The sequence below is a fragment of the Ranitomeya variabilis genome, chromosome 1 (assembly GCF_051348905.1).
Source record: "Ranitomeya variabilis isolate aRanVar5 chromosome 1, aRanVar5.hap1, whole genome shotgun sequence".
In the NCBI taxonomy this organism is placed as follows: domain Eukaryota; kingdom Metazoa; phylum Chordata; class Amphibia; order Anura; family Dendrobatidae; genus Ranitomeya; species Ranitomeya variabilis.
The window spans coordinates 1,118,151,848-1,118,178,466 of NC_135232.1; the positions used below are offsets into that span (position 1 = coordinate 1,118,151,848).

General features: G+C 42.5%; 1 protein-coding gene across 3 annotated transcripts in view; it reads right to left on the minus strand.

Moving 5' to 3' along the window:
- ST3GAL5 (ST3 beta-galactoside alpha-2,3-sialyltransferase 5) overlaps positions 1-26,619 on the minus strand; it is a 120,137-nt gene that overhangs the window by 57,570 nt on the left and 35,948 nt on the right. The window contains exon 1 of one of the 3 annotated variants that reach the window (XM_077280228.1): positions 20,500-20,518. The exons of the other annotated variants lie outside the window; for them this stretch is intronic. The gene's annotated coding sequence lies outside the window, so the exon portion shown is untranslated. Of the gene's footprint in view, positions 1-20,499; positions 20,519-26,619 lie in introns of those variants that run through there. 3 annotated transcript variants of the gene reach the window in all.

Here is a 26,619-nt window from a genome sequence, read left to right on the forward strand (position 1 = left end):
AAATTGTGGGTAAACAACTTTGTTTCAGGCATAGATAAAAAAAAAAGAAGAGCGCAATACGGTCTTATCCTAATACAGTTGTGCTCAAAAGTTTACATACCTTGGCAAAATTTTTGCTTTCTTGGCCTTTTTTTTCAGAGAATATGAATGATAACACCAAAACGTTTTCTCCGCTCATGGTTAGTGGTTGGGTAAAGCCATTTGTTGTCAAACTACTGTGTTTTCTCTTTTCAAATCATAATGACAACCCAAAACATCCAAATGACACTGATCAAAAGTTCACATTCCCTGGTGATTTTGGCCTGATAACATGCACAGAAGTTGACACAAATGGGTTTGAATGGCTACTAAAGGTAACATCCTCACCTGTGACCTGTTTGCTTGTAATCAGTGTGTGTGCATAAAAGCTGAGTGAGTTTCTGGGATCCAGACAGACTCTTGCATCTTTCATCCAGCCACTGAAGTTTCTGAATTGTGAGTCATGGGGAAAGCAAAAGAATTGTCAACGGATCTAAGAGAAAAGGTAGTTTAACTGTATAAAACAGGAAAGGGATACAAAAGGATATCCAAGGAATTGATAATGCCAGTCAGCAGCGTTCAAACTGTGATTAAAAAATGGAAAATCAGGGGCAATGTAAAAACAAAACCGTGGTGAGATAGACTAACAAAAATGTTGTCCACAACTGCCAGGAAAATTGTTCAGGATGCAAAGAAAAACCCACAAATAATCAGCTCAAATACAGGACTCTCTGAAAACTAGCGGTGTGGCTGTTTCAAGATGCACAATAGGGAGGCAGATCAAGATCCGTCTGCTAAAGCGTCTTGTGGACAGAAAAGACCAATAAAGAGCTTTTTGGTAAAGCACATTATTCTACCTTTACCAAAATGGAGCGAGTGCTACAAAGAATAGAACACAGTACCTACAATCAAATATGATGGAGGTTTAAGGATGTTTTGTGATTGTTTTTCTGCCTCTGGCACTGGGTGCCTTGACTGTGTGAAAGGCATCATGAAATCCAGGTACGGACTGGGGCTGAAATTCAGCCCTGGCATTTGAAATCACACAGGCCCATGTTGTCCCCATCTCCATGAACCAGATGGGATATATTACTAATATTACCCTGGATGGAGGAAAGGAAGATTTTCTACAAGACCAATATTTCTTATGATACCCATGGCCTGCAGGAGTGACTGAGTCAGCGACTTTGTGCTCCATCACAAATCTTCACAGTATGAGTGTCTTCAGAAAACCGATCCTGTTAACAACTTAGCATCAAGGCAGCCCATGACTAGACTGGCCTTTCTGGCATTTGCCAGATGGCCAATCCGGCCCTGATGAAATCTGAAGATTACCAATGGATTTTGAGTCGCAATGTAGTGCCCATTGACAGAAAACTGGATTTAATTCCTAGGTCATGGGTCTTCCAGCAGGACAATGACCCCAAACATACTTCAAGAAGCACCCAGAAATGAAAGGAAACAAAGCAGTGGAGAATTCTGAAGTGCACAGCAATGAGTCCAGATCTAAATCCAGTTGAACACCTGTGGAAAAACCTCATAATTGATGTTGGGAGAAGGCACCTTCAAATATGAGAGACCTGGAGAACTTTGTAAAAAAAGAGTGGTCCAAAATGGCACTTGAGAAGTGTATGAAGGTTGTTTATTGATATAGGACGCGATTGATTTCAGTGATTTATTCCAAAGGGTGTACAACCAAATATTAAGTTCAGTGTCCCAACAATTTTGTCCCGCCCATTTTTGAGTTTTTGTGTGAAGTCTAATTTGCCTTTTTTTCTTTGTTTTTTTTTGTGTTGTACCAATACACACAACAACAATAAACATGTGTATAACAAAACATGAGTAACTGCAACAATTTTCTGGGAGAAATACTTGATTTTTTGGAACAATTTCAAGGGTGCCAACACTTTCGGCCATGACTGTATATATATATTACACACATACAGTGAACCTGTCTGCTGACTCATGGATGGGTTCTCACCAGAATGTCATAGTAGAACTACTCCTTTAATGGTGTGCTCTACAATATGCACAATTTACAGCAATTTCTTTCAGGCATCGCATCCTTGGCAGGATTACTAGCTGTGCCCTCCATGCTCCAGGCTGAACACAATGTCATTTTAGATTAAACATGACCCATAAAGGTACACAGTACTCCTCTGTTCGGTGGGAGCAGGCACACAGAGGCGCTTTGTGATGTTCCTGGTATATTGTCTCTGCGTCTGGACACGCAATTGCCCAAGTGCTCTTCTTATGTAAACTCGAAGGGAAATGTCGACAGAATCAATTGTCAATGAAACAATTCACTGTCTGTGAGATTAAGAAATGATATTGTGCTTTATTTAGTGTTGGACATTATTAGACATTGTCATTTATTTGCTGCTTCTGTCAATAACCAAGATCTCAGGAATAGTCATTATGAGGAGCTCCTAGAGATCTTGGGAAACATGATATTGAAGGGATCTCACTATGTGCATACAACCACAGTCCCAGACATCTACACCATGTACATACAATCACAGTCCCTAAGATGTCCACCATCTGCATACAACCACAGTACCTGAGATCTCCACCATCTGCATACAACCACAGTCCCTGAGATGTCCACCATCTGCATACAACAACAGTACCTGAAAACTCCACCATGTCCATACAATCACAGTCTAAGTGATCCACACGATGTCCATAAAACATAGTCCAAGCGACCTCCAATATGTCCATACAACCACAGTTCCAGATATCTACACCATGTACATACAAACATAGTACCTCCGTCATGTCCATACAACCACAGCCCAAGTGATCTCCACCATGTCTATACAATCACAGTTCCAAGATCTCGATCATCTGCATACAACCATAGTCCCAGAGATCTACACCATGTGCATTCAACCGCAGTACCTGAAAGCTCCACCATGTCCATAAAACATAGTCCAAGTGATCTTCACAATATGGGTGCAACCACAGTCCAAGTGATCTCCACTATGTCCATACAACCACAGTCCAAGTGATCTTCACTATGTCCATACAACCACAGTCCCAGATATCTACATCATGTACATACAAACATAGTACAAGTGATCTCTGTCATGTCCATACAACCACAGCCCAAGTGATCTCCACCATGTCTATACAATCGCAGTTCTTAGATCTCGATCATCTGCATACAACCATAGTCCCAGAGATTTACACCATGTGCGTTCAACCACAGTACCTGAAAGCTCCACCATGTCCATAAAACATAGTCCAAGTGATCTTCACAATATGGGTGCAACCACAGTCCAAGTGATCTCCATTATGTCCATACAACCACAGTCCCAGATATCTACACCATGTACATACAAACATAGTACAAGTGATCTCTGTCATGTCCATACAACCACAGCCCAAGTGATCTCCACCATGTCCATACAACCACAGTCCAAGTGATCTTCACTATGTCCATACAACCACAGTCCCAGATATCTACATCATGTACATACAAACATAGTACAAGTGATCTCTGTCATGTCCATACAACCACAGCCCAAGTGATCTCCACCATGTCTATACAATCGCAGTTCCAAGATCTCGATCATCTGCATGCAACCATAGTCCCAGAGATTTACACCATGTGCGTTCAACCACAGTACCTGAAAGCTCCACCATGTCCTAGAGATCCCCACCACAGTCCCACAGATTTCCACAGTGTCTATACACCTGAGTCCCAAAGATCTCCACAATGTCCATATTTCTAGAGATTTTCACGATAAAATTAAAGTCTGCACAATCTCAGACTGTACGATTTAAAATAAAGGATTTGGGGTAAGAGACTTTATATACAAATCCTGGAAAACCCTTCAGATGGTGGAAGGTGCGATCTCACATGTTCACAAGTACCATCTCTAGCGAGTCCCTGACGACGCTCAATTTCCTTGCACTTCTACCTAATAACTCAGGAAGCTGCTTGCAGAGTGCATCCAGCTGTATTCAGAAGTCATATTGTGTCTCTGTGGTTTGGTTTGGAGCCCCAGGGCTTATCAACCATCAAGTGACTGTGCAGTTTTCAGGCACACCTCATTACTCGTGACAGCTCGTGTCATGTGAACCTATGTCTATAAGACCTTTTGAAGGTCAGGTTGAGCCAGTATGTTATGTATTATTGAACACTCTGGGATTCAACCTGCACGAGATACAAGATGCGAAGCTTTAAGGCTCCTTGGTCGCAATGTAAAAGCTTCACCTGTATTTCTTCAAGTACAGTGGCATCATATAGCATGGGATATCAGATTATTTCAAGTTCCTTCAAAAGTGTTGTATGAGCCTGAAAGAATGCCACTCTAGTCCGTAGACTTTAGTATTGCAGCACGGCCCCTTTTTAAGTTAACGCTGCGATACCAGACACAGCCACAAGACAAGAGTGGCGCTATTTGTGAAAAAAGAAAACTGACCACTTTTTCTACTCTCATGATGTCATCATGTAGGTCTTGTATGTTGTTAACCTGTTTCACGTGCCTGATGGAAGAGCCTATAGAATAGGAATAGGTCATCCATACACAAGTCCTGGACAACCGCTATGACACATTCCTCCAAACACCTACTCACCTGTTCCCATTACACCGGGTGCATAGATTGCATACAAACCTGGCACTGTTCTCCAGAGACCCTTTGCAACATAAAGGGTCTGAGCAACACCGGCAGAGCTGTAGTCATTCCCCCACCAAAGGTCTATGGTAGGAAAAAACCCTCTAAGACTATGCATATTGAGTTTTTCGAGAATTTTGTGAAAGAGAAGAAGCTGAGCAGAAAATGCTCCAAATCTCAAAACTTCTCAAAAACATTGAGTTTCTGCTCTAAAAACTCAGCAAACAGTCTCCTGTGTGCACAGCCTTTAGGCTATGCTCCTACGATGAGTATTCAGTGAATTTTTGATGTTGCAAATTTTCTCTAGCATTTCTGCGCCCATTAGGTAAAATTAGGTTACTTGCATTTTTTTTCATTGCGTTTTGACGCTGCAGTTTTTGTCTCTTGGGTTTTAAATAAAGTTACTTTTGTTTTTGATACTTTTTGGTATTTCGCTTTGACAAAACTTTATTGATAATCATTTCTGGATCGCATATGTTTTTAGTGCGTTTTTACAGTGGAAAGGCTATAAATTCGCATTTTGGGTTTTTTTTTTACCTGCGGGTTTTCCACTTCTATTGCAACTCTATGGGCAAGAGAAACTAACATGTTGCGGATTTTAAAAATGCGCCGCAGCATAAAAAAAAAACACTGTGGGAATGAGATTTCTATAAATCCCATCCATTTTGCTGGAAATGTACGAATCGGGATTTTTTTTTTGTGCAGCACAAATGCAAAACATCAAAAACTCATCATGGGAACTTATCCTAAAGAAAACCCATCTCTGAAAAAAATGTTATTTAAACTGTATATCTCCTTTAATTGCCACTGCTCCTCTAATTCTGGAACAATTGTTTTTCTTCTATGCCCAGACATCCAAAATTATGCCATCAAGTAGTAATGGTGCAAGTTTTCCCTTCAACCTCCTGGGCGTATATCAAAGAACTTTTCTATGGGTGTGGCCTTGTTTTGATTGGCCAGCATCAGAGGATTAAATGCAGACACGCCCACGAAGAGAAGTTCTGCGGTATACGCCCAGTTGGTTGGATGGAAAATCATCCAGGTGGCATAACTTTGGATATTGTTTCTGATTTCTTCAAAATCGGCTTTTGGAAGTGGCTTTGCCATAACATCAGCTATCATCTGATCAGTCTTGCAATAAACAAACTCAATTATGCCAGATTCTATGAAATGACGTTCTATGAAGTGACGCAGAAGATGATATTTAACGTCAATGTGTTTGGCTCTTGCATTAATCTTCTCACTGCATGCAAGTTTAATGAATCCTTGTTGTCTTCATAAATCACCATTGGATGAGTTGGTGGCTTACCAAAATCACCTGATAATTGGTTTAACCAAATTACTTCTTGACATTGCCTGGGCTGCAGACACATACTCTGCTTTTATAGATGACAAGGCTACAGACACCTGTTTTCTGCAAGAGTAAGAAATTGGCCTTTCTTCAATCTTTAACAAATATCTGCTTGTCGATTTACGATCACTTAAGTCACCGGCGCAGTCTGCATCCACATGGCCTATGAGTTTTAGGTCTCCTGTTGCAGATCTCCTTAAATTTAGGTCTTCGATCTCTTTCAAATATCGACCTGGACTCCAAGATAATATGTCACATAATCACATAATCCACATATAAGAGAATATGCATCTACTTGCCCTCTATACATTTTGTGTATAAACACGGATCTGCTTGACGTCTTTTCAATCCTTCTTCCAATAAGACTTTGTTTATTTTGGTGTTCCATGCTCTTGCCAATTGCTTAAGACCATGGAGAGATTTTTGTAGTCTGCAAAAGAGATTTTCTTTACCCTCTGTAATGTAACCTTCAGGTTGAGTCATGTACAAGTCCTCTTCAATGTGACCATTTAAAAAGGCGGTTTTGATGTCCAAATGTCTGACAAACATCTTTTATGCTACAGCTATAGACATTAAGAGTCGTGAATGTGGTCTTCTTAGCAACTGGAGAAAATGTGGCATCATAATCTTCACTATATTTCTGAGAATATCCTTTTGTGACTAATCTTGCTTTAAATCTGGGAATCTTGCCTGCCTTCAAAGTCTTACTTGGTCTTTAAAATTCATTTGTATTTGATCGCTTTCTTGCCTTGTGGTAGTTTGGTGACTTTCCAAGTTTGAAGTTGATGAAGGAACTTCATTTCCTCATTGTCATGCTGTGAATGTCTTTGGTAAGGAAGGGGGGCTTCAAACTGTCACTGAAACTGGGACCCTAACTATCCCTGCCCCGGGCTACACTTGAAGGTTGAGAGGCCCCAGTGTCTGACCTTACTATGATCCTGTTAAACCCTGATCTGTCCCCTCCCCCACCACATGAGGCATGGGACAGTAATCTAAGACACAAAGACAAAACAGGGATAGCTGAAAATCCCTATCACACAAAAGCACTAACCAGCAATAGGGAGGAGGATAGGGACAGGGAGGAATAAACTAAATGGGAATAGGGACCAGGAGATAAACACACACATACCACAGTAAACTACAGATTACTACTACAACTCTACTCCAAACGCTTTAGCACACAGTACAGGAAGACAAGTATTTCACCAGCATGGACAAGAAGGTCTGGCCAGTTTTTATAGGAAGAGACAATGACCAGATCAGAAGCAGCTGAAATAGAGCTGCGTGTTTCTGACCAGCATAGAAAAGGTTGCTTACCTTTTCAATACCAAAGGAAATCAAATCCATTTATTATGGGACACCAATCACACCATCTCTAAAAAGACCTGTGATTTATTACCCAACGTGACAGTCTAACTCCAGGTCTTCCAAGTAGACCTGTCACTCTCAAGACACTTATTAGCAGCATTAATCCACTTCAGTTTTTCATGGACAGGTAGTTGTTGTATCTCATCCCATGATTGCAACTCTGACTCAGATAGTGCTTTGACAAAGTAGGATAGACGCTTAGCTGCTATACCCTTGTTAGATCTCAACGATCTCCTGACTTCAGGTGCACCTGATTTTTCTCTTGCTTCTTCAATGGTTGAAGAACCTAAACAAAGTTCTACATCCTTTTTCCATTTTCTTTGGGAATATATATAAATACTTTACTTTCAGATATTCGGATGGGTTGCAGTTCAGGCTTCTTGGCGTTCCATTGCTGTTTTCTCAGTAGCTTTACCTGGTAGTCTGTTTTGAAGATATCAAGCTGTTATGATTGCTTCACCCCAATATCTTGCTGGCAAATGTGCGTCAAATAGCATACTTCTTCCACTTTCACAAAGTGTCCGGCTTCTTCTTTCTGTGCCACCATATTGTTCAGGGTTGTATGGTACAGTTGTCTGAAACACGATTCCCCTTATCCTTAAAATGCTTTGTGTCTCATTACCTGTATATTCAGTTCCATTATCTGCATGCAGAATTTTTGTCATTCTTCCACATTTTTTAGATCCTTCAGCAAGATATATTTCCGGTTTCTCTGGAACTTCATCTTTGTTGTAAAGCCAACTCTATGTCTTGAATAACAATAAAAAAATGTGTGAAAATATCTCTTGCTTCCAGAAGTTTGAGTACTTGTTGGACCACAAACATCTGTGTGTATTAAGTCCAGAAGCTGTTCTGATGTTGTAGCAATGTTCTTAGGAAAGGATTTTCTTGACATTTTCCTTAAAGACAGCTACTACATTTTATTGTCTAAGGTTGGTTTCACATTTGCGTCTCTGTGTGCAGCGTACGATCCACATAGACCAGCATGCGTCATGCGTACCTATCTTTAACATGGTGTACGCATGGACATGCGTTTGTATGCGTTCACATGCTTTTGCGTACGAATGCGTTTTTCGCGGCGACGCAACATGTTGCATTTTTGGAAGCGTCAAAAATCAGTAAAATATGTGCAGAAATGCGCATGCGGATGAGTGCGTTAAAAAGACGCATTACAGTCTATGGGAACGAATGCGTAAGCATGTTCTTGCATAAGCATGCGCTCGATGCGCTTGCATACTTTGGACTGCGCATGTCCAGGAACCGATTGAGACACGCCCTCCTGGAAATATCGAACGCATGTGCAGAAAAATGCAAACGCAAGCAAAAATGCATGCAAACACTGAGTTTTTGCCATCATGCGTAAGCTGATGCAGATAACACGCTTGCATGCATTTTTGCATGCGGTTGCGGTTGATGATACGCTGCGCACATAGACGCAAATGTGAAACTAGCCTAATTACATGGATTGACTGTAATACCATCAGCAAGTTGTTTTTGAACTTACTTATTGCTTCTGGGTCTCTATGTACAAGACGCTTGTGCCATACATGGATACAATTCTTGTGCTGTTCATGTATAGCAGTGTATACACTTTTCTTGTATTTTAGCTGGTACAACTCATCTTTGATTTTTTCTTCTGAATTCATATACTGACCATTAGATAAGATCACTTCCTCTGACTTACTTTGGTCAAGATTAGAGAAGAAGCTTCTGTCATTAGTCATATGACTAGTAGCCCCAGCGTCTAAACACCCTGCATGCTGTGATGTACTTGCATTAACAGCAAACTCAGCTTCAGTGCTTGAAGTAACATATTCCTCAGTAATGGCACTTTTATCCCTGATTTCTTGCAGTCAAAAAACTCTCGTGTTTCCTTCAAATGACTTATTTTTCAGTAGATCTTGGGTTTTTAAAGCGGATTCTTTTTTAGATACCCCACTGCTGCTTTCACTTTGTATCTTTCGCTTATACTCGTCTACAAGCTTTCCTCTGACATACTCCAATGAAAGCTCGTAATCAGGGTGCACATTTAGTGCAGTTACAAGTGTTTCATAGCTTTGTGGTAGACCACTTAGTAGTAGTGCAGCAGCATGGAAATCCTTTAGATCTTCCCCAATGCCCCTCAGGTGCTCCACAATTTCTAGAGTATTTATGTAATTCTGCATATCTTAGCCTTTATTAGGCTTAGACTGATACAGATTTCTCCTTAAATAAGAGTTTATTGCTGAGATTTATCCTTTCATGCACTTTTTGCAGCTGTTCCCACATTCCCCCAAATGGGGAAGGTTATGATAATGTGTGGAAAGTGATGGCGCAATATAAGCAAAGCATAAGGTATATAATAAAAAACACTGTTGGCAGAGGATTAATCTCTGCACTGTCCAACTGGTCAAACATAAATATATATTTATTCAGGAACAAAAATAACACAGCTTACAACTGGCATTTCTTATAGCTTAGGATGTTAGTATCTTGTCTGTCAGCTTGAAAAGTGAAAGTAAAATGTGCTCCAGCTACACACACAGTGAACATTTTCCATTTTTGTGCTTTTGTTTTTTGCTCCCCTTTTTCCAAGAGCTATAACTTGATATTTTTCCATCAATATGGCCATGTGAGGGCTTGTTATTTTGCAGGACAAGTTGTGCTTTTGATTGACATCATTGATTTTACCATATAAAGTACTGGAAAACGATAATAAAATCCCAAGTGCGGTGAAATTGTGAAAAAAAAGTGCAATTCGATAATTGTTGGGTTTTTTTATGTAGCATGTTGACTAAATGCTAAAACTGATGATTCTCATCCAACATGTATAAGTTCTTTTTTTATTTAAATGCTGAAAAAAAAATATCGAAATTTGTAATAAAATGTTTTTTTTTCTCATGTCATTTTGTGAGACCTGTAGCATCTCCATTTTTCGTGATATGTGCCTGGGTGAGGGCCTTTTTTTATGTGCCAAGCTGAAGTTTGTATGGGAGATGTAAAATGTTTTGTTCATCCGTTATTGAATTTTATTGCTGTGGCAGACAAAAAACATAATTCTGAAATTTCGATCTTTTCTTCCTCGGGGTGATTTGAACTTGTGTTCTTTTATTTTTTAAATATTTTTGAAAACTTTTATTTTACTTTTTACTTCCTTCAATAGTCCCAATAGTAGACTTGAAGTTGCGATCATCCGATCACCTGTGCTACACTTGTAGGGCTTCAGCACTGCTGTGTAAAGCAGAAATTACGATCACTTATGAATGCCGACCACGATCCGGCATTCATAGTAGATTCACAGTGACAGGCACGAGGGTCTTCTGCAGACTCCCGGCTGTCATAACAACACATCTCATGACAGGGCCGCCAATGTTCGGGATTTGTGATGTGCTTCCGGCTGGCGCATGTTAAATGCCGCTGTCAGGTATTTAACTGGTTAACAACCGTGGGAGAACCTCGGATCCAGCCGCGGCTGTTAGCGACACATGACAGCTAATCAGATCAGCTGCCATGTGTGGGGAAAGATGCCGCAGCAACATCAAAGGTCGTGAAGGAGTTAAACAGCAGTAAAAAGTAGTTGATGCAATGTATACAATAATAAGCAGTATTCCATCAAGGAACTTTAAAAGAAAATAGTCCTTCTAGACAGTCACAACATGCCCAGCATCTAGAAGAAATTCCGCAAAACTTCATCCTTTTACAATCCGGTCGTTGTTAGATGCAAAACTCAAAGATCCCACAACTTCTGCTATAAGTGTTCTCAGCGGATGTCCCCAGCAGAACATTGACGAAACAATGTAAAGGTGTGTGCACGCATAAAGTATTCTATAAAGCTTCTAAAAATAAAAAGGGGAAACACTGGCGCTACAGGCAGTTGCTGGTGAAGAGACAATTGCTTACTGTAGAATGCTGCTGGTGAATACAACAGGTTCTGTGTGGACCTGTTAGAGAAGTAGTATAGATACTTGGAAAGAAATATATATAGGGTTCACCTGCGCTGTCTACATTACATAAGCAAATCAAAATAAATGTGTATAGTAAAGTGGATATACGTTCAAAAAGCACTTACTCATTAGATCATTATTGCTGATGAGGTAGATTTTTTGATAAACCCTTATAGGTGCTGGTAGAATCTTTTAGAGGATAGGAGAGAAAAAAGCGGATGCTTTTATGTTAATCAAATTCATAAATATAGTAGAATAGTGGGATATAGAATTTCTACTCACTTAGGTACTGAATGGCGATATGCGGTTGGGGACCGTGATTCTTTTGTGTCCACAATTATTACTGGTGTCGTGATGGCTAAAAGTGCTTTTTCCAAGGCTGAGCGGTTCCTCCTGCTTAGAAGGATATGCACCCTTTTAGGCTGGGGTCACACTTGGCGTAAGACAATACGCCACGTATTATACGTCCGTACTACGGCCGTAATACGGAGAAATGTTCCCAAAATAGTGATCCGTAGTCAGGGTGTGTCAGCGTATTTTGTGCATGGCATCCTCCGTATGTAATCCGTATGGCATCCGTACTGCGAGATTTTCGGGCAGGCTTGCAAAACCGACATCTAATGGATTTATGTGCTCAAATGTTCGGGAAAACATATATACAGTATATATATATATATATATATATATATATATATGTCATTGAGACACATATATATATATTCTGTATTTAGATTTCATTCAGCGCGATATCTGTGAACAGCCGGTAATTCAATTGCCGGCTTTTCATTTCTCCTGCACAAACCCGACAGGATATGAGACATGGTTTACATACAGTAAACCATCTCATATCCCCTTTTTTTTTGCATATTCCACACTACTAATGTTAGTAGTGTGTATGTGCAAAATTTCAGCGCTGTAGCTGCTGAAATAAAGGGTTAAATGGCGGAAAAATTGGCGCGGGCTCCCGCGCAATTTTCTCCGCCAGAATGGTAAAGCCAGTGACTGAGGGCAGATATTAATAGCCAGGAGAGGGTCCATGGTTATTGGCCCCCCTGTGGCTAAAAACATCTGCCCCCAGCCACCCCAGAAAAGGCACATCTGGAAGATGCGCCTATTCTGGCACATGGCCACTCTCTTCCCACTCCCTGTAGCGGTGGGATATGGGGTAATGAAGGGTTAATGCCACCTTGCTATTGTAAGGTGACATTAAGCCAGATTAATAATGGAGAGGCGTCAATTATGACACCTATCCATTATTAATCCAATAGTACTAAATGGTTAATAAAACACACACACATGATTTAAAAGTATTTTAATGAAATAAACACAGCGGTTGTTGTAATAATTTATTGCTCTCTCAATCCATTTCCAGGCCCTTGCTTGGCAAAATAATAAACGCACAAGATACATACCTTCTGATGTCAGATCACGTCCAATGAGGTAATCCATCTGAAGGGGTTAACTAATATTACAGGCAGAGCTGCGATAAACCACTCGCTCGTCCCTGTAATCCCCGGGTGCTGAAAGGAAAGCTGGATCTGTACTTACATTGAGTCGCGGTGATGCGCCCCTGCTGGATGTTCTCAAGAACTGCAGGCTGGGAACTTTTTCCCACGCTCCAGGTCATATGAGGACATCCACCAGGGGGCGCATCACCGCGACTGAAGGAAATGTAGGTCAATGACCTACATTTCATTCATTCGCCGGGGAATTACAGGCACGAGCGAGTGCATTAGCAGGGCTCCTGCCTGTAAAATAATTAACCCCTTCAGATGGATTACTTCGTGGGACATGACGTTTCAGCAGAAGGTATGTATCTTGTGCGTTTATTATTTTGCCAAGCGAGGGCCTGGAAATGGATTGAGAGAACAATAAATTATTACAACAACCACTGTGTTTATTTCATTAAAATACTTTTAAATCATGTGTGTGTGTGTTTTTTAACCCTTTCAAACAATTGGATTAATAATGGATAGGTGACATAATTGACGCCTCTCCATTATTAATCTGGCTTAATGTCACCTTACAATAGCAAGGTGGCATTAACCCTTCATTACCCCATATCCCACCGCTACAGGGAGTGGGAAGAGAGTGGCCAAGTGCCAGAATAGGCGCATCTTCCAGATGTGCCTTTTCTGGGGTGGCTGGGGGCAGATGTTTGTAGCCACGGGGGGGGGGGGCAATAACCATGGACCCTCTCCTGGCTATTAATATCTGCCCTCAGTCACTGGCTTTACCACTCTGGCGGAGAAAATTGCGCGGGAGCCCACGCCAATTTTTTCCGCCATTTAACGCTTTATTTCAGCAGCTACAGCGCTGAAATTTTGCACATACACACTACTAACATTAGTAATGTGGAATATGCAAAAAAAAAGGGGATATGAGATGGTTTACTGTATGTAAACCATGTCTCATATCCTGTCGGGTTTGTGCAGGAGAAATGAAAAGCCGGCAATTGAATTACCGACTTTTCACTAACACCGCTGCGTATTTCTCGCAAGTCACACTGCTGGTCCGTGTGGAATCCGTATTTTTCTCGCCCCCATAGACTTTCATTGGCGATTTTTTTGCGCAATACGCTGACAAACGCAGCATGCTGCGATTTTGTACGGCCGTAGAAAGCCGTATAATACTGAACCGTAATATACGGCTAATAGGAGCAGCCCCATTGAGAATAATTGTGCCGTATGTTATGCGAGTTTTACGGACGTAGTTTCTGCGCTCTTACGTCCGTAAAACTCGCATGTGTGACCCCGGCCTTACAAGTGTGATTCTAAATGTGTGTGATCCAGTTCTCACAGTGTTGAGTATACTTACTACTGATAACGTCAGGAGTGGAGCAAGGTTTCGTTGGTGATGAGTATGTAAGTTGCCGTCAGGTGGTGTTTGAAGTAGGTTACTTTAAATAGAGATAGTTACCCGTGCATAAAGAATGAGTGGCAATCTTCCTCCAGTGAGGCAGTTAATAGTACTGATATATTGCGGCTTATGCATGCATATGTAATTGGGCAGTACTCACTGTCTCGCTGGTATAGAGAGGAGCAGTTCCGAGGGATCTGTGTAGCCGCTGTACCACCACCGTAGCAGGATGGTGGGTTAGGACGATAGATGCGGCAAGAGCCACAAGACCGCGAAACCTCGCGTGCCCCGGCCAGAAGCACCGCTGAGGTAGCGGTCAGAGAGGTGGGCGGAGATACAGGTGACGTCACCAAGCTACGAGGCCAGAGAGAGCAGGCGTGCTAGAGCAGCTAACAAACCAACGTGTTGCTCTAGCCCTCTTCATCAGGGTTATACCGTGTTGGTTAGCTGCTCTAGCACACCTGCTCTCTCTGGCCTCGTAGCCACAAAGTATCTCGCCTACAATACGCAAAGCAGCACAGAGAGAAGCCTCAAAACTTCTGTAACAAGGTAATTTGGAGTGATGAGACCAAAATTGAACTTTTTGTCCACAACCATAAACGTTACATTTGGAGAGAGGTCAACAAGGCCTATGATGAAAGAAACACCATTCCTACTGTAAAGCACTGAGGTGGATCGCTGTTATTTTGGGGATGTGTGAGCTACAAAGGCACAGGAAACTTGGTCAAAGGTTGAAGGAAAGATGAATGCAGCCAGTTATCAGCAAATACTGGTGACAAATTTGCAATCATCAGCCCGGAAGCTACACATGGGAAGTACTTGAACATTCCAACATGACAACGATCCAAAACACAAGGCCAAGTCGACCTGTCATTGGCTACAGCAGAACAAAGTGAAGGTTCTGGAGTGGCCATCTCAGTCTGCTGACCTCAATATCATTGAGCCACTCTGGGGAGATCTCAAGCACGCAGTTCATGCTAGACAGCCCAGGGATTTTCAGGAACTGAAGGTTGTTTGTCAAGAAGAGTGGGCAGCTTTACCATCTGAGAAAATAAAGAACCTCATCCATGACTACCACAAAAGACTTCAAGCTGTCATTGATGTTAGAGGGGGCAATACACAGTATTATGAAATGGGGTATGTAAACTTTTGATCAGGGTCATTTGGATGTTTTGAGTTGTCATTATGATTTAAAAGAGAAAACACTGTAGTTTGACAATAAATGGCTTCACCCAACCACTAACCATGAGTGGAGAAAAAAGTTTTGGTGTTAGGGCAGCACGGTGGCTCAGTGGTTAGCACTGCAGCCTGGCACCGCTGGAGTCCTGGGTTCGAATCCCGCCAAGGACAACATCTGCAAAGAGGTTTGAATGTTCTCCCCGTATTTGCGTGGGTTTCCTCCGGTTTCCTCCCACATTCCAAAGACGTACTGATAGGGAATTTAGATTGTGAGCCCCATCGGGGACAGCGATGATAATGTGTGCAAACTGTAAAGCGCTGTGGAATATGTTAGCGCTATATAAAAATAAAGATTATTATTATATCATTTATATTCTCTGAAAAAATGCCAACAAAAGCAAAAATTCTGCTGGGGTATGTAAACTTTTAAGCACAACTGTATAGGATTTGACGAAGCACTGTAAGATTGTGTGCACACATATAGAATTTGATAAAGCACCGTAAGGGTGTTTACATAGATATAGTATTTGATAAAGCACCGTAAGGGTATGTACATAGATATAGTATTTGATAAAGCACCGTAAGGGTATGTACACAGATATAGTATTTGATAAAGCACCGTAAGGGTATGTACACAGATATAGTATTTGATAAAGCAACGTAAGGGTATGTACACAGATATAGTATTTGACAACGGATCGTAAGGGTGTGTGCACATGTAAGGAGGTGACAGAGTCTGTCAGGTGTCTGTCCCCCTATGGATTCTGTACACCTGTCTTACGTGCGGTACATTGTCTTTTATTAATGTTATTGCAATGTGCTGTATTATAATATGATGTGCGGTGTTTTAGCTTAGGGAAAGAGTGGGATATAGAGGGTTAAATAGTTGGGAGGAATTAGAGGAGAAGGGTGCAAAGCCCCAGGGATATAGAGAAAGGACTTCCTGTATAGAGAGCAGAGCCCGGGCAGGCTTGCCCAGGGCGAGACATGCACAACAGTGAGAGCAGAGGGTTCCCCGGATGTGGGGATAAAAGACTGCCCTGGACTGACGGGCAGTGAGGATGGGCACGGGCTCGTCGGGATCATCCCCAGGAGAAACTTGAGATCCCAGACCAGGATGGCAGCTGGTGGCGGGTAACATACAGAGACAGCAGGGAAAGTGCAGGAAAACATTACCTGGTTTGTACCGTGTCACGGTTGCAACTGTTCAGTAAGGTTTAACCATTGAAACAGAACTGTGGCTTTGTGGTGTTTCCTGAGATTTGGTCCCCAGCAACCGAAGTGAACGTGACTCAGAGGTACCCGACCGTACCGCAGGACCGAGACGTCGCTTATCTCCAGATGTACAAGGTGCCGGGGTTCTCACTGACTGTGACTTAGTGAACTCCCCACGACTACCATCCCAGGTCGCCTTTGCTGCTACACACACATATAGTATTTGACGATGCACTGTAAGGGTGTGTGCAAACATATAGTATTTGACGAAAAAGTGTGAACAAGACCTTACAAAAATGATTATGCTTCATAATGACACCCGGGTAGCTATAGTCTGCTGATCTCTGTGCGTTTATCTCTAGTGACTTTTATTAAAAAAGCTGATTTTGTTAGAAAAAGAAAAAATGTAGCTTTTTGTGGCCGCCATTCAGATAAATGGGTCTGTAAATAAAACATGGACGGCTCAAGTCTGCCAACCCTTTCTAGGAAGTCGATATGCCTAACATGACACTTAGAGTGGGGTCTTCCAAATGTTGTCATTGGGTAGGTAATATACTGCAAGAAATTGCCTCCAGTTCATTGACAAGTGTATGAAAATAGTGGAAAAAAGTCATGAAGATATAATACAAAAGATAAACGAGTGCTAGATCAGCTACAAATCAGCTGATTGGCTGACGAACATTCTATGCGCACAGAACAAGGCAAACAATAGCTCTATGCCCATAGAAAATCATGCACATCAACAATTTACACGGGACATCGTGCTGCCGAGAATGATGACATAAAAATCATTGCACCTCGAGCACAAGCATTTTTCTCATGTGTTCAGTGATTTATGTTTTATCTTTTTTAATCGAGCAAAGGCTAGGTGCAGACAGGCATAGATTATCTCATCCGTGAGAATCGGGTCAATTATGCAAATAACACTATGATCAGCATGTCAGCATACTGCGATCTCGGATGTGGAGAAGATGGAGAAAAAAATTCTCTATGTTCATCATTGTATCAGTCTGTGGAAATCGGACTGCACTCAGATTTCATCCGAGTGCAGCCCGATGATTTCCATGGACTTTTTCACTTGCATGGCCGAGTGTAATCCAAATATCAGATCAAACTCAGATCGCACTTGAACTGAAAATATGGCCATATGCACAAGCCCTTACAGTCGGGAACAAGCTTTCATACAAACACTCATACCCCGATTATTGGCTTAAATGTGCCATAAGGTAGCACTAAAAATAAACAGTCTGTGGTCAAAAAAACCTTAGTTGGTTTCAATTCTACAGACCACTACCAAAATAAAAGAGGTATATACTGTCATATTTGCAAAGACAACTCATCTCATCTGCTTTGACCACATACAAGTTAATGTGTGACCAGACACATAGATTTGCTCCTGCTTGAGGCAGCAAAGAAAAATACGCTTACATTTATGGAACACAAAGGGTTTGAGATCAATAGTATATACATATATATGCACAAGAATATAGTACTACTTGTGAAGGAGCAGGAGGAAAAGTCCTGCACGACAGGTATGTGTCACTGAGGTTGCTAGCCTCGGTGATGTAAGTCCCAGAATTGAAGGTTCCAGCAACGATAGGTTGCTGACAAGGTTTTTATTGGGGCCGGATGTTGGGTCCGGGATTTAGGAATGACTAAAACAGTCTGGGTGGGAAAGGCTGCACCCATACCTCCAATCCTGGTTTTGCAGGTCCTACAAATGGCAGCTAAATTGGCCCAGGTGTGTCCAACATGTAGCAGCTGCAGTTTGGTGTTGGAACTGGAGAGTAACAGCTGAGCCTACAGTAAGACCTGAATTGATGTCTGGGTGAGATCCCGTTATTCCTTTGCCTTCGTTGAGAAAAGATTGTGATATTTGTTATTTGTCCTGTAAAAAAGCTGTTTTTCATTTAAAGAGATATGAAACTTTCTGGAATTCAATAGACCTGACACTGTTTTGACACAAGAATCCGGTACGGTGTGAACCCCTACATACTATATATCTACACTATTGACCTCAAACCGTGTGTGCTCCAGAAATGGGAGGCATGATGACTGAAACATGGGAAAGGGAAGCAAGGGAGACACAGCTGTCTGATGAACTAGCATAGATATGAAAAATGTATGGTCAGTCACACATAGCTTCTTCGTTTAGCCCAAATCCATTAGTGATCCAAGTAGTCAAAGTTCCCTGTTAAATTCATTACACATAAGGAGCAGAGATCTACTGGGTTCGCGGGACCCAGATACCAGCGCAACCTCTGAACCCTCTTGTAACATGACCCTCATTGATTTTCCTATTCTTACCTATTACAACCTGCCAGCTTGTGGTTATGTGTACTGCTCTGTAAGGACAGAAGCGCTCCGAGGTCGTGGAGCGGAGAACATTCTGGAAACACTTGAAGGATCAGTGTAGAAATCAGCACATCTCAGCATTGTCCCATCCGCCGGCTCCGCACTGCAGAACGTGCCCTTTCCACTACTAAGCATTTACCGTTCACACTTCATCTCTTCACAAATGCCGGTCACTAAATGCTCCTTTTTTTTAATGTTTAAAGGGAATCGGTCTCCATGTTTAACCTCTACTTTACCGCTTGTGTGCCCGTGCAAGTCAATGAAAGCTAAAAACATTGATACCTCTCCAGGAGTGGACACAGACAGAAGAGGGCCCTGTGCAAAAACAATATTTGGGCCCTTTGCAGCTCAAGAGCTCAACAGAATCCATAATTCCCCCTTTCTTTGAAGGTAAAAATGGGTCCCCTTACCTCTTGAGCCCCTGTGTAGCTGCACAGGTTGCACCAATGATATGTTTACCCTGTACCTCTCTATCTGCTGTCAGTTGCATTAATCTGGAAAAATACAAATATGGTGTTAGGTGCTTCAGCCCGCCCAGAGCACCTAAGTCTAAGTCTAGATCCCCAGGTCATTTGCATCCTTAGCACCTGCTTTCTTGATGATAGCTGATGTCAGGCAGGAAATTTTGCACTAGCGCGTGTCCTCACAATGACCGTATCGATACGAGCAGGTACAAGATTTCCTGCCTAGTGGCACATGACGTCAGCTATCAATTGCCATAAGGAAGCAGGTGATGTGGATATAAATGACGGAAAACTTTTCGATAGGTGCTCTGGTTGGGATGAAGCACTTAACAGCTCATTTGCATAATGATAAAATTATGGATTTCTCCGGGAATAATGCAAATGACATCAAGGCATTTATTTTTTAATGACCTACACAAGCGTCTAAACAGTTACACTTGGTGGCAGATTTTCTTTAAAGTGTAGCTTCTCCGCCATGATCACAATAAGATGTAAATATACAGAGCAGGGGTGTTCTATATTACACTCTTCATAGCAGACCCAGGTGGCTGGAAAAAGTTCTTTCAATGGGACCGATCAGCAGTACCAGATAGCCTTAGGTGTCATATAAACTCATAGAAAAGTCATAGAAAATAATATGCTGAAATGCTCTTTTTCTATTCTTCCTCTTAAAAGTGTACAACCATTGAAATGCAATGCAAATTTTGCTTCAAGAATAGATTTCCGAGACCAAAGCAGCATTTACGGGACTGATTATCTTTTTTTTTTCTTAAGGAAGTCTAAACAGAAAAGCCACAAAAAAATAAGAAAAAGTCCCTTGTTCTTTTTACTTTTTAATTCTCAATTGAAACTGAGAAACATGTAAAAAAAAAATAAATAAAAACTCTTTTCCGATTGTTTAAGGAGCTCCGCCATGTCCTCCCTCATTCTCCTCCCTGTCCTATTTCTGGCCATAAGACAACTGGCTGCAGCAGAAACCTCTCCTCCTCTGCTCTATATTAAGTAGGACAGAAATATTGCTGTTCCCCAGACAGAAATTTGTCGGATCCTGTAGAACTCTATTAAGTTGACATGCTATACGTGTGGTTAGTAATGGCTACCTGAAGAAATACATAGTTGTAAAGAGAAGAAAGGATGCTCTTACCGCTATATAACTGGTCATGTGGACCCCTGAGAAGACCTCCTGCCCTGCGGACTTGAAAGTATTATAAGTTGTTGAATGGTGACTGTGAGGACACTTTCATTTTTGACAAAAAAAAAATGTTGTAGGCCCAAAATTGACAAAATCTTCACGATTGTGTGAGTCGTATAAATATCTCCTCACATCTGAGCTGCCCGATAGATGCTGCATGACAGAAGGCAGGAAGAGGAAACCAACGATGCACACAACTTTCAGTAAGCAACACCCATCATCACGAGAATAGCAGAAACATTTTGTTAATAAATTTGGAATGTTTCCAAAAGACCCATATCTGCCGAAGAGGAGAAGCCACTGTCGGCTGCGATCATTAATGAGGCCAATCTGGATGGCTTGGGGTTGTCAGGATGAGACATCCCCTCCAAAATCGTCTGTCAAGATAGTCTGTCTTTGGCATTAAAATAACATGACCGGACAGTCCATTGCCTCCAAAAAGATAAGTCCTCAAATCTAACCAAACTACCAGGGATTAATAATACTGTGAAAGAAACCCAGAAAAGTTAGGATAATGTTGGTCAAACCCTACGGTTTCTGCAGGACCGACCAAGCTTCCCGATTGTCTCTCATGTATGATGTTGGGGGAGCTGTGACAGCCATGTTAGAATTTCAAGCGGTTGTCCTGGACTTTAACTTTTAGGGTAGGTCATCAATGTCTGATCGGTGTGGAGGTGACATCTGGCATCCCCGCCGATGGTGACCGGAATTGCACAGCTCCGTCGACAACTCCGTTCCACAACTGAGACATTTTGGCAGCTGACGACGCCGAGAACAGCTGATCGACAGGATTGCCGGGTGTCGCACCAATACCAATCAGACATTGATGACCTATCCTAAGGATCATCCATCAATGTTAAAGTCCAAAACAACCTATTTAACCTAGATGCACCTCTTCTGAAGTAGAAACCATCGAAACGCATGTCAAGGGGATACACTGGAACTCACTGGACTATCTATATATCTCTTGGCTTGGACTTATCCTTATATCTTTATATGATATTTGTTAGAATGTTAGTTTGTGACTATCCATCATTTTCTTGTGGAGTTCTGGCTGCTGGTCTTTTTCCTCTGGTGCTGGGTTTGTCTTGGGTCAGGTGTTTGTATCACTTTTTATTAACCAGCACCTGCCTCCCAGTCCTTGCTGGACAACAGTGATAATCTGCTTGAGCTCTGGCTTGGTGCTTTGCTTTGTGTTCTGTGTGTATTATTTGTGCAGTGCTGGTACCTCTGGTTCTGCTAGCCTGCTCTGTGTTTTCTACTAGGAGGTGACCCGTTTTTGTTCCCAGTCCTTAGTTCTTTTAGGGAGCCCTTTCCCCTTATGTATAGGTCTTCACTTGAGATTAACCCAGGATCGTTGGTGGGTCTATTCGCAAGGACGCCCACTCCATTGTAGGGTTTCAGCCTAGTCATAGTGCATTTGCTTACATAGGAATTTGAGTCCACTCTGCAAGGTGTTGTACTGTAAGCATAATGTATGGACACAACCCATCCATTTGTCCAGTGTTTGCTTTTTTTCATTTGCTGTATGGTTCGTTTACATGTCCATTTTTAATCTTTTAATTTTCTGTTTCAATATTATTGTTTTTTCTTTATATGGAGGACTTTTTCCTCTACATACAGGTGCTTCTCACAAAATTAGAATACCATCAAAAAGTTTGTTTCACTTCTTTAATACAACAAGTGAAACTCATATATTATATAGAGTCATTATAAACAGAGTGATCTATTTCACGTGTTTATTTCTGTTAATGTTGATGATTATGGCTTACAGCCAACGAAAACCCAAAAGTCATTATCTCAGTAAATTAGAATACTTTATAACATCAACTTGAAAAATGATTTTAAAATCTGAAATGTTGGCCTACTGAAATGTATGTTCAGTAAATGCACTCAATACTTGGTCGGGATCCTTTTGCATCAATTACTGCATCAATGCTGCGTGGCATGGAGGTGATCAGCCTGTGGCAGTACTGAGGTGTTATGGAAGCCAAGGTTGCTGTGATAGCAGCTAACCCCCTCAAGATATTTGAGAATGTCGAGAATGATTTCCTCGGTTGATAAGAGCACGTGCATTTACTTTCTGACTTGCCACGTGCGGTTACCAGAGAACGTTCACTTACACGCCTTTTCCTTTGTGTTCTCTCTAGATCCTTGTACAAACATAAAAAAACTAAAACGATATTGTTGGGCAATCAGTTGCGACAAGAATAGATGGAGGCATCCACAAGGTCGGAGCAGGTCAGGGTCCCCTGGCACACAACATAACACGTGCCCACCATCATACACATGGCCAATAGTCATCACAGAGGCGCATTGTCAGGATGAGGTCTGGGAAGATGACTACTGGCTGCGAGCGCAGAGCCAGACGGACTACAGCAATGTCACACTCCAATGCACAGAGGGCCAAAACTAAAAGCTTGGGAAAAGTCGCTGGACAACTCTGATATTTATTACTAAAGTCTACAATTGAGGAAGTTTTTCCTTATCATCAAATACAACGGGGTCGGCCGACGGACAAAGTATATTTTAATGAATAGATCTTAGAATACAATATTGGAATAATATAATATGTTATGCATGAGCAGTAAAATGCAGATGGCCTAATATAAATATGTAATAAAGGATAAAACAAAAACCCTGAATAATACAGATAATAAGGTATGATGCCAACAAAAGTGTCCGAAAACACAGTATGATACCCCCACAGTGAATTCCTGCACAGTACCCTTCACATGCATGGTATGATGACCTCCCTCAATCCCTCCAGCAAAATATGGCGAGCCCATCACAGTATGATTTCTCAGATGTAATCCCCACACCGCCCTACATCTATATATATAATTGTCTAAGGGTACTTCCGTGTTTCTGTCGGCAACTTCCGTCACGGAAATCCCGAGTCGCTGATTGGTCTCGCCGGCTGCCTGTCATGGCTGCCGCAACCAATCAGCGATGGGCACAGTCCGATTAGTCCCTCCCTACTCCCCTGCAGTCAGTGCCCAGTGCCCGCATACTCCCCTCCGGTCACTGCTCACACAGGGTTAATGCCAGCGGTAACGGACGGCATTATGCCGCGATGTAACGCACTCCGTTACCACTGCTATTAACCCTGAGTGTCCCCAACTTTTTACTATTGATGCTGCCTATGCAGCATAAATAATAAAAAGATCTAATGTTAAAAATAATAAAAAAAACAAAAAACCTGCTATTCTCACCTTCCGTCGTTCGACGATGCACTCGCGCCTGCCGCCATCTTCCGTTCCCAGAGATGCATTGCGAAATTACCCACAAGACTTAGCGGGACCGCTAAGTCATCTGGGTAATTTCGCAATGCATTCTGGGAACGGAAGATGGCGGCAGCCGCGCGCGCATCGCCAGAGCTTCGCTGGATCCCGGCGGGTGAGTATATAACTATTTTTTTATTTTAATTATTTTTTTTAACAGGGATATGGTGCCCACACTGATGTATACTACGTGGGCTGTGTTATATACTGCGTGGCTGCTATATACTACATGGCAGTGTTATATACTGCGTGGCCTGTGCTATATACTACGTCACCTGTGTGTCTGTGTTATATACTGCATAGCTGCTATATACTGCGTGGGCCGTGCTATATACTACGCGCCCTGTGTTAAATACTGTGTGGCCTGTGTTATATACTACGTCGCCTGTGTTAGATACTGCGTGGCTGCTATATACTGCGTGGGCTGTGTTATATACTGCATGGGCTGTGTTATATAGTACGTGGGCTGTGTTATATACTGTTTGGGCTGTGTTATATACTGCGTGGCCACTGTTATATACTGCATGGCCTGTATTAACGCATCGGGTAATCTACAATATGTATGTATGTATGTATGTATATAGCCGCCACATAGTATATAGCACAGGCCACGTAGTATTTGTCTGCTATATACTACATGGCTCCTATATACTACGTGGCCTGTGCTATACACATACATACATACATACATACATATTCTAGAATACCTGATGCGTTAGAATCGGGCCAGAATCTAGTACAATATAATTGCCACAACAACTGCTCCATACTGTGCAGGGTGGGCCATTTATATGGATACACCTTAACCCCTTCCCGACCTTTGACGCATACGCTGCATCATGAAAGTCGGTGCCAATCCGACCTGTGACGCAGCGTATGCGTCATGGAATGATCGCGTCCCTGCAGATCGGGTGAAAGGGTTAACTCCTATTTCACCCGATCTGCAGGGAGAGGGGGAGTTGTACTTCAGCCCAGGGGGGGTGGCTTTGCCCCCACGTGGCTACGATCGCTCTGATTGGCTGTTGAAAGTGCAACAGCCAATCAGAGCAATTTGCAATATTTCACCTATGAAAATGGTGAAATATTGCAATCCAGCCATGGCCGATGCTGCAATAGCATCTGCCATGGATGGAAATCATGTTCTGCCCCCCCCCCCACCGCCCCCGATCGCCTCCCCAGTCCTCCGTTCTGTCCGGTACCCCCCTCCGTCCCCCTGTCCGCTCCCCCGTGCTCCTGTCCGCTCCCCCGTCCTCCGATCCCCCACCCTGTGCTCCGATCCACCCCCCCACCACCCCCTCATACTTACCGAGCCTCCCGAAGTCGGTCCGTCTTCTCCCTCGGCGCCGCCATCTTCCAAAATGGCGGGCGCATGCGCAGTGCGCCCGCCGAATCTGCCGGCCGGCAGATTCATTACAAAGTACATTTTGATCGCTGTGGTAGGTTCTATCACAGCGATCAAAATAAAAAAATAATAAATAAACCCCCCCCTTTATCACCCCCATAGGTAGGGACAATAATAAAATAAAGAAAATATTTTTTTTTTTCTTTTTCCACTAGGGTTAGGGTTAGAACTAGGGTTAGAACTAGGGGTAGGGTTAGGGGTAGGGTTAGGGGTAGGGTTATGGCATGTGCACACAGTGCGGATTTCGCCGCGGATCCGCAGCGGATTGGCCTCGGATCCGCAGCGGATTGGCTGCGGATCCGCAGCGGATTGGCCGCGGATCCGCAGCGGATTGGCTGCTGTGAATTCGTAGCAGTTTTCCATCAGGTTTACAGTACCATGTACACCTATGGAAAACCAAATCCGCTGTGCCCATGGTGCGGAAAATTCCGTGCAGAAACGCTGCGTTGTATTTTCCGCAGCATGTCAATTGTTTGTGAGGATTCCGCAGCGTTTTACACCTGTTCCTCAATAGGAATCCGCAGGTGAAATCCGCACAAAAAAACACTGGAAATCTGCTGTAAATCCGCAGGTAAAACGCAGTGCCTTTTGCCGGCAGATTTTTCAAAAATCGTGTGGAAAAATCTCACACGAATCCGCAACGTGGGCACATAGCCTTAGGGTTAGCTTTGGAATTAGAGTTAGGGTTGGAATTAGGGCTAGGGTTGGAAATAGGTTTAAGATTAGGCTTGTAGTTAGAGTTACGGATAGGGTTAGGGGTGTGTTGGGGTTACAGTTGTGGTTAGGGTTGGGATTAGGGTTAGGGTTGGGATTAGGGTTAGGATTAGGGTTGGAATTAGGGTTACGGGTGTGTTGCGGTTAGGGTTGTGGTTAGGGGTGTGTTGGGGTTAGGGTTGTGATTAGGGTTATGGCTACAGTTGGGATTAGGATTAGGGGTGTGTTGGGGTTATTGTTGAAGTTAGAATTGAGGGGTTTCCACTGTTTAGGCACATCAGGGGTCTCCAAACGCAACATGGCGCCACCATTGATTCCAGCCAATCTTGCGTTCAAAAAGTCAAATGGTGCTCCCTCCCTTCCAAGCCCCGACGTGCGCCCAAACAGTGGTTTACCCCCACATTTGGGGTACCAGCGTACTCAGGACAAACTGGGCAACAACTGTTGGGGTCCAATTTCTCCTGTTACCCTTGCAAAAATAAAAAATTACTTGCTAAAACATAATTTTTGAGGAAAGAACAATTATTTTTTATTTTCACGGCTCTGCGTTATAAACTTCTGTGAAGCACTTGGGGGTTGAAAGTGCTCACCACACATCTAGATAAGTTCCTCCGGGGGTCTAGTTTCCAAAATGGGGTCACTTGTGGGGGGTTTCTACTGTTTAGGCACATC